General features: G+C 30.4%; 1 non-coding gene across 1 annotated transcript; it reads right to left on the minus strand.

Moving 5' to 3' along the window:
• Nucleotides 1-5,983: 5,983 nt before the first annotated feature.
• LOC114579133 lies at nt 5,984-6,090 on the minus strand. The gene has a single exon (XR_003699983.1). It is a non-coding gene; the product is annotated as a small nucleolar RNA R71 (small nucleolar RNA).
• Nucleotides 6,091-10,128: the final 4,038 nt, after the last annotated feature.

Below are 10,128 nucleotides of genomic sequence, written 5' to 3' on the forward strand. Positions count from 1 at the left end.
AACACCATTAAAAAGAGAATTATTCCTTTCCAACCATAAATATCATAAAATGAGAGAAGGAATAACATTTCTAATATGACCCTTAGACTTGACAAACCAAAGCTTAAGAATAGCATTAATAGAAAGTTTAGTATCAAAATAATTTAGTTTGAAAATATCATCAAAGTAAGTCCAAGTTTTAACTACTAAAGGGCTAGAAAGAAAAACACGATACATATTCGTCATATGATAGCAACATTGACATTTAGAAAGTAAAATAAAACCTCTATTAATTAAATTATTATCAGTAGGAATGAACTTATGAAAAATCCTCTAGATGAAAATAGTAATAGTTGAAGGAATGCTTTTGCGTCAAATAATAAAGAAAATAATAGAAACATTATTCTTGGTTCTAAAAGCATTCCAAGCATCCTTTAATCTAAAAGCACCATCTTTGGACAAATTGCATAAAAATAAATCCTCTGATTCAGTGTTCAGGGGAAGGTTAAAGATTTGTTGAATAATAGATTTAAGAATCATATTCACAAATTTATCATAGTCCCAACAATTTTTCGTAATAAAAAAGTTCACCTTAACCACATTAGTGGAAGAAGTAATAATAATAGAGTCAATAAAGTGAGGACCTAATCAAAGATCTTTCCAAAAGAAAATATTCCCACCACCAAGCCCCCATGAAAGATGCGGCTCAACAATCCATTTAACCTTGCAAAGTCTCAACCACCCTTTAGAATCACCTTATTTAAAGGAGTAAATTGTGGGATGTTTACCCACACAATATTTAGTAAACATAAATTTATCCCAAAGGCTCATTTTAGCATGAAAGTATACCACAACTTGAAAGAAAAAGCATAGGAAAAATCAAGCAAGCTCTTATAACCCAAATCACCCTCACTTAACACACCACAACACTTGTCCCAAGGGGACCAGATAATTTTAGATTTGATATTAGCCCCTTTAAAAAAAAAAAAAAACTTATTGATAATTTTATCAATCCTATTGCAAAAATTTTGAGTGGGTTGAAGAGTTTGAAAAATATAAACAGGAAGAGAGCAAAGAACACTTCAAATGAGAATAAGCCTACCACAAAAGTTCAAAAAATTAAAATCCCAGGACAAAAGCTTATTTTGCATCGAAGTAATCAACTCATCAAAAAGAAAAGATTTCTTACGACCTTTAAAAAGGGGAACCCCAAGATACTTAATAGGCATTTGAGATTGCACAAAACCAGTTAGCGTTTTAGTAGCCATAATATGAGTATGAGGCACTTTGTTAGGGGAAATAAAGCAACATTTATTTTTGTTTAAAGAAAGCCCACTAAAAATTTCAAATTTATGAAATAATCTAAGAGTTTATTAATTTGATTTATAGAAGCATTAGTAAAAATAATAAAATCATCAGTAAAACATAAGTGAGAGATTAAAAAACAACCCAAGGTTCTTAAATCGAGGCTGGGGTGATGGTCAAAGAGGTTTGCAAGGCCTCTAGATAAGTTCTCCACCACAATAATAAAAAGGGCAGGACAGATAGGATTTCCCTATCTAATACCATGAGAGGATTTAAAAAAAACCCAGTGCTTTTGACATTGACAATAATGGAAAAAATAGGATCCTTTAATGTAATTATTGATAAGACTGATAAAAATTGAATTAAAGACAAATAATTATAAAATATTGTAAAGAAAATTCTAATCGATGTTATCATAAGCCTTAGAAATATCAAGCTTCAAGATAATGTTGCTACTTCTCACCCTAACATCCAGGTCATGACAAAATTCTTGAGCCAAAAGAATATTATCAGTAATGGCTTTGCCCTTAACAAAACCCATTTGATAGGGAGATATAATTTTAGGAAGAATAGAAGTTAAATGACTCATAAAAATTTTAGGAATCAACTTACTAAAAAAGGTACAAAGACTAATAGGTCTAAAATTATTCCAACTACTAACCGAGTTGGCCTTGGGGATGAGCACAATAGAAGTAGAAGTAAAAAAGTTTAGGGAAATTGTGCCCAACAAAAAAATCTAAAATAGTAGAAAGAAGGCCAGGACTAATAATATTCCAAGCTTTATGGAACAAAACTTAGTAGTAAAACCATCCATCCCAACCACAGAATCACCATTCATGTCACAAATAATCTCTTTTATTTCCTTGAAAGACGAGGGTTTAGAAAGAAACTCATTATTCTCCAGAGATATGAGATTAGGGATAATAGTAGGGTTGTCAATATGAGCATGAGTAAAATCCTTATTGGGGCAATTTTGAAAATGTTGAATAGCCAAATTAGCAATTTTCTCTCCATCCTCAATAATAGAACCATCATCACGATTGATTTTATTAATGAAATTTTTGGCTCTTTTCCTCTTAACTAAAGTATGAAAATATTTGGTATTATTATCACCTTAAACAAGGTGTTTCAAAATAGCTTTTTACTTCCAGAAGGCTTCCTCCTAAGCTTGTAATTTAAACAAACAATCTTTAGCCTCTCTGAGCAAGGTCAAATTATCATCAGAAGTAAACACTTGCCTGTTAACCTGAATAGAGTTCACTTTATCTTCAACAATCAAAATAGTAGTGAAAATATTTTTAAAAATTTTGTGATTCCACCAATTAATGATTTGTTTTAATCTTTTTAGTTTGAACCAAAATATCTTCATGCCAAGAACAGAATTATTAGGATGTAAGGGGGAATGCCAATTTTCCTAAACCACATCCAGGAAAGTCTCATGAAGCAACCACATATGTTTAAATATAACTTGAGGCAAAGAATTAATCTGCCTAGACTTAATAGCAATCAACATAGGAGAGTGATCAGAAAGAGTTCTACTAAGATGCTCAATCAAAATATCATTAAAAGAGTTGAGAAAATTTTCATTAAACAAAACACGATCCAAACATTTCCATAAATGACCACAATTTCAAGTGAATTTATTATCAAATAAACTAATGACAATTAAATTACAATTTATAATCATATTGTTAAAATCCTCCAAAAAGTGGTAATTAGGAGTAGAGCCCCCAATATGCTAAGAAGGATTAGAAATCATGTTAAAATCACCACCCATAAGCCAGGGCAAGTTGAAAATACAATAAAAATTAACGAGTTTCTCCCATAACACTTTTCTAATATTACGAGCAAATGCAACATAGATAAAAGAGGCATAACAATTCAAATTTACAAATTCAATATTACAATGTAGAACTTGAGTAAATTCTCCAATAACATCAATCTAAACAGGATCCTTCCAAAAAACCCAAATCTTATTGGCAGGATTCAAAACAAAATGCTTAAAACCCAAAAATATAATAATACTAGGTAATTTAGAAATATTAATAAGAGGTTCAAGAAAAACAAGAATAGAGACATTATAAATACGACATAAGTTCTTAACTCTCAACCTAGAAGAGGGGCAACCAAGACCGCTAACATTCCAAATAATAGTTTTAAACATAATAAAAATGCTATTGACTAGTTTGCGAATGATGGGTGGTCCTAGAAGATTATAAAGTCATATTCTTATTTTTCCTACCTCTCCTATTTTGAATCTTAGTAAAGCTAATATCATTATCATCTTTGGTAAACCATTTAGCAACAATATACATATCCTCATTATTAGTAAAGGCATCACTATGATAATGAGAGATAGAAGGAAGCATACTATCATTATGTTAGCCCACCCACCCGCCTTACCTATTGAGGAAATTCACCCTCCTAAAACATACATTCATCCTCTATACTTCCTTTATTACTCATGATAAACTCAGCATTGCCTTCCTCAAAGGAAAGGCTATCCTCCACCCTAGCCAATTCACCCTCCTCTAAGGTGTGGCCATTCCCAACTGTTTCTTTACTACATAAGTCAATACCCGTATTAGCTTCCACCACTTTCTCCTGATCATTCACAGCCAAGGTATTAGTACAAGTAGTTGAAAGCAACATAAAATCCATGTCCGACAGGTTTTTATTAATAATACAAGGACTAATAGCATCAGAAATAATAATATTTTGGTTAGTCATAATAGTCAACATTTGCTCATAAGATAAAGGTAGAGTTAAAATTTTCTCCCTGGACATGATTAGGAAATCAACATTAGTAACAAAAGATTCGGTATTAGTACAAGCTAATTGTAATGGGTCCTCATTAATCTCAATCAGTTTAGGGGTATTTCCCTAAAGCTCTCCAAGCTTAGGATTGACATTATCATGAGAATCAAAATTCACAGTATTTCCTTACAATTGTTTGGAAGAATCCTTCTCCTTACGAAGGTGAGGATGCAACCTATAACATTCATTTAAACCATGGCCATGCATTTTACATTGAGAATAAAAATGGGCAAGTTTTCAAATTCCACATTTTAGAAATAACCATTCAACTTTGACCCAATCCAGATCTTATTTGGATGTTTCTTAGAGATATCCAACTCAACCAAAATATGAGCCATAGACGATCGAGAAATAGAAGCAGTAGCTTGGTCAGTTTATAAAGGCCTACCAAGACTCCAAGCCAAACAAAATAAAATTTTAGAATTAAAGAAATGTAGTCTCCGATTTTGAAATGAAATCCACACATGAGAAATTGGGGATTCCTCCCGAACATCCCAGTGTCCATTTGAGTAAATGTATTTGACATGCTTGACTATAGTAGGATCTCCAAGCAAAAATTTAGCTATAATTAAGATCAGTGGAAAGTTGGATCACAATATACCTCTAATCAAGTAAGCTGATATGGAAGGAACCCGAAAACTTTAGGTTAACAAAAAATTTCAAATAACATCAAGGTTAGGTCGCCTAAGGAGGAACTTTCCAACCAGCATAAATACAAATGAAACAACCAACTAAGAAACCATGGAGTCATCAAACATCAAAGCCGTACAACCATTAAATTAAGTATGAACAAAATGAAGCTTAGAGGTAGAGGCAGATGAACCAGGCAAATCATCCTTAAAAGACTGAGATTTACCATAAAAAAGAGTGGAAGTCAAGGGGATGGATGATGATGGAGTTATCATCTCCAAAAGCCAGAAATCTATGACAAAAAACTTAAACCAATGCACGAAAGGAACAAGGAAAAGAAACAGAAATGAAAATGAGAGAAAAAATTGCAAATAAATCACGCCACGAGGACAAAACCATCAGTAAAAAAGTAGGAACCCTAAATCGCCACCAAAGCACCATAACGCATCAGGAAAGAGGATTATAGCACAGTACGATCTAAGGAAATTAAATTATTTGACATGTATACTTGAGTATATTTAGTGGGTTTTTATAATTTTTATATCAAAGAAAACCTAAGCATTGTTTAACGATTGATAGAGCTTTAAATAGTTTTCATAATTCTTTAGGTTACTCCAACGCCCCCATCACATTTTTGGCGCCGTTGTTGAGGAAGAATTTGTTTTATAAATTTACTATATTATTGAAACAATTGCATATTTATCGCTACTATATTCCTTTATTATTTTATATTAATTTAATGATTGCATATATGTGGTTGCAAGTTTAAAAGATATAGAGGGGAGTCATGTTTAAATTTTATTTTTAAAATTGAGAGTACCCTTTCTAAAATTAGAACCACCAAAAAGATTCTTAAAATGACCGACCCTATTTAAGACTTAGATCATTCTAGACCTCTTAAGGATTTTATAAACCATTTAGTAGATGAAATTCTCCAAAGCATAAATAGACCTGCCATCCAGGAAAATAATTTTGAATTAAAACCTACAATCATTTAGATGGTACAAAATTCTCAGTTTGGGGGAACTCCCATTGAAGTCCCAAACCTAAATTTAACAAGTTTCTTAGAAATTTATGTAACATTCAAGTACAATGGTGTTGGTGATGATGCAATAAACTTAGATTGTTCCTATTTTATCTAAGTGATACTACAAAATTGTAGTTAAACTCTTTATCCCTAAGGTTTATTGCCACATGGAATGAGTTGACCCAAAAATTTCTAGTAAAGTATTTCCCACCTTCTAAGACTTCCAAGCTTAGAAATGACATAACTTCTTTTACTCAGTTAGAAGGAGAATCTATTTATGAGAGTTAGGAGAGATTCAAGGAGATGCTTAGAAAGTGACATCATCATGCCTTACCTTATTTGTTAATAATTCAAATTTTTTAATATGAATTGGTTGGATCCTTTGGAGCCATAGTTGATGCTGAAGCTAGAGGTTCTTTGATGTTAAAGTTTTTGAAGATGCTTATGAATTAATTGAAGAATTAACAACAAATAATTTCTTGTGGTCTGTTCATAGAGTGAATCCTAAGAGAGTGATATAAGTTTATGAAAATGATTTTTTTATCTATTTTGATTACACAAGTTACATCAATATCAAAGAAGTTGAGCACTTTAGGCTTATATTTTTATTTATATTTACATTTGGAGATAAAAGATCAATGGAAGAAAATGATATCTATGGGATTGAAAATATAAATTTGATTGTTAAAAAAAAAAAATCCCTATTCAAATACTTATTATTTAGGTTGGACGAATCACCCAAAATTTTTTTGGTCAAATAATAATGATGGAAATCAATAGAATTCAAGTAAAAATAACCAAGACACAAGTTGAATTAATCAAAATCAAGATAATAATAATCCAAGACTAGCATATCATCCTGGATTTAATCAAAGAAATCAGTATAGAATAAGAAAGATACCACTAAAAGATGTGGTCATGTAATTGGGAACTCAATTACAAAATGAAGCGGCTTCAATTAAAAATTTGGAAACTCCACAAAGTTAGCTTGTAATTTTTGTGAGTAGTAAACTCATTGGATATGTTTTTAGTAACACTGACGTTAATCCTAAAGAGATGGAAATAGATACCAATTGGACCCAATTGAAGGGTAGAAATCATCTACCTTAGCCAAATGGAAAATATGGGCAAGTCTGTATGAACACTATAAATTTAGCTCTGCTTGGAAGGTAGCCCAACCATAGGTTTAGTTAGTTATCCAGTCTAGCTGAAGAATATAAACTTAGTGGGAAAAGTCTAAGCCATGGGTAGAATCATTTATACACCATCTTCTTTATAGAATCAAAATGAAAATCATGCCAAGAATGAGGATTCTTTTTCACTTCTTTGAATACAAAATTTTTCCAATATTACTAAGTTAAATGAATGTATAGAGGAGTTGCATGAAGATAAGAAGAAGTATATGGTAGAAATAAGGAAGATGTATGGTTGTAGAGTTTACTTTTATGATTTTTTTTTGGGAAAGATGTGTTGCTATTTGATTATAATGAAAAGTATTATCATGGAAAAATCAAATTAGGATGGATTCCCCTTTCACTATCAATAGATTTTTTTTTTTAATTGTGATATCAAGATATAGTATAAGAAAAATTTATAAGCCATAAAAGTTAATGGGTATAGATTGAAACCATGTAATTAGAGTATTGAAGCATTATTAACGATGTACATGTTTTTTTTAACTATTCTACATCATTGTTTTGTAGAAGAGAAAGAGATGAGAGATATTGGCTTGTATAATTGTACTTAACTGAAAAATTTTGGCTTTGAGAGTCATTGTTGAATGTTGGGTGCCATGTACAATGGTTATCTTGTAACTGTGTTATGTTATGTTAATGATATATCATTTTTTTGTGTTCGAAACATATTTTATGCACTTTTTATCACTCATATGAAAGCATGTGTTTGTAGTATTTGTTTATGTGTTTATTTGTATATTAGCAAATTCCCTTCATGCTTAAATTATTATTATCTTTGAATTACTTTTTTATTCTGATTATTTAACTAACCCTTATAAGAATGATAATGAAAAATTATTAAAAATTAGGATAATAATGAAGTCCTAGATTCTAGTTTGAATGAATCATGTTTATAATTCATAGGTTAGATAAACTAATACGTAACTCATTCAACCATTTGAGTTATTATCCAAATTTAAATTTATAAGCTATACCTTTATGAATTTAACTTTTAAAATTGTAAGATGAATAATAAGTATTAAAATTAGATATAAGTATATTAAAGTTTTAAATCATAACTAATATGAAGATGAAATTAGTAATCTCATCAAGTCAATACATTAAAATTATTAAGATTGTATGAAAAGCTTAAAGTAGAAGCTGATATTCAAAATCATTAATTATGCACTCCATAAAAGAAAAATAAAAAGAATTAAAAATAATTTTGAAAAAGAAAAAAAAAAGAAAATATAAAAAGTAAAAGATGAGTATATTCAAAAATTGGTATAATTGAAAGCTTAATATTTGAAATATAATCTTATATAAAAACTATAAAGGATAAGATGAGAGAGCTAATACAAGGGAGGTAAACTAATGAAAGTGTAATTTTAACTATAATAGTGCTAGGGTGTTACAATTGTATTTATTTAGGCCTTGATATGCTAGAAAACCAACACAATTATTCATTAAATAATGGGTCAATGTCAGCAAGTATCACAGTAGAAGAAACCCTTTAGAATTGTGGTGTTAGTTCAATTTATTAGCACCATGGCATAATTATTTTGAGCACTATTGTGCTAGAATCCATTTTCTATATATATTTTTATAAATAGTTCATTTGTAATATTAGTAAGAAAGTTCAATCACTTTTGTTAATTTAAGTTTTTATATTAATTCTCTGATTTTTTCTTAGTAGTGACAAGTAAGTGAATTCTGAGAAGTACTAGCTAGATACATTCCATTAGAGTGCTTGGCTTCAAGGAGTGAAAAATAGTTCATTCAACCCATTCGTTGATATCTTTTCGTTTATTCTTTATTTTGTTTGTGCAATTAATGAAAATATATTTGCTTCACTTGTTTTTCATGTCTAGCTGAATCTAGTTTTAGATTGATGGTGTAAAAGAAAAGTGGAGTACTATTGAATTCTTTTCATAAAAAAATTCATGATGTTTTCAATATACAAAGGTATTTATTTAATGCATATAGAGGCCACATGTGTAGTTAATATTAGGTGTAATATAGAGCCTAAGAGTAGAAAAGCAAACACAATTAGTTATGTTAGATTGGTATGATACAAGCATAGACATAGTGCTTGTCATGTATAAAGTTTATAGAGATGAATTATCATGAGGGGGGGGGGGGTTTTAACAATATATGATGCTTTACTTACTTTTATAAGATTCTCATATGGAGATAGATAATGAGAATTTAGAGTGGTATTGATGTTGGATGGTTTAATCTGTCCTTTGTTTCTTGATGAGTGACTAAGCAAACGGTGATGCATATATTTTGAATAGCATCAATATAAAAAAGAATCATTAGGAAACATATTGTATTAATATTTTATCAATCCAAAACAATTTATACAAATAGTATTTAACTTAATTATGTTTTCAATTAAGTGATTGAATCTTCACCAAAATTATTTTTATTGAGTAGTATAATTATTGTAGTTGAAGTAGAAAGTACTAGTATTTACATGTAAATATTTTTTTTTCATGGGATCAATACTCTACTTTATCATTATATTGAAGGTTTGTGAAGGTTGTTAAACCTATAAGAATTAGGCCAAGGCTAACCAAAAGGGAGGGGGGGAATTGGATATTTAAAAATTTTTTATGGGAAAAGAAAATCTTTAAAACCTTTTCTAACAAACACAAGATAATCAATATAACAGATACATAAATAAGTAAATTTCACAACAATAAAAGAAATAAAAAATTTTAACCATATATATAATTGCAGAAAATAAAGTGCTTAAAATAATCAGATTGAATACATCATAATTTATAGTTATTCGGTCAACTTGATCTACGCCCACTCCTTAGAGAATCCCTCTATAAGTTTTGCATTAATTAATAGAGACTCTCCTTTTGCTCTTATAGCATGTCGGAGAAGCCAGTATAGATGTTGTTTCACCACTCCGGTGTGGCAAAGAATTGTGACTAATTTACAGGCAAAGAACCTCAATTCTATTTCCACCCTCCAAGTGATGGCCAGAGAAACACAAATTTATTTTCACCCTCAAAGTGTTGGTCAGAGAACTAGAACTCTATTTCACCCTCTAGGTGATGGTCAAAGAACCACGATCTTTGCTGAAGAACTTCTTCCACGGAGCCACAGAGAATCGAGGAAGACGCTTGTAGATAGTAGGCAAGATTCTTGCTTGGAACAACCTTTTGAATCCCCTCACAA

The sequence above is a fragment of the Dendrobium catenatum genome, unplaced genomic scaffold (genome assembly GCF_001605985.2).
Source record: "Dendrobium catenatum unplaced genomic scaffold, ASM160598v2 fragScaff_scaffold_21, whole genome shotgun sequence".
NCBI lineage: Eukaryota > Viridiplantae > Streptophyta > Magnoliopsida > Asparagales > Orchidaceae > Dendrobium > Dendrobium catenatum.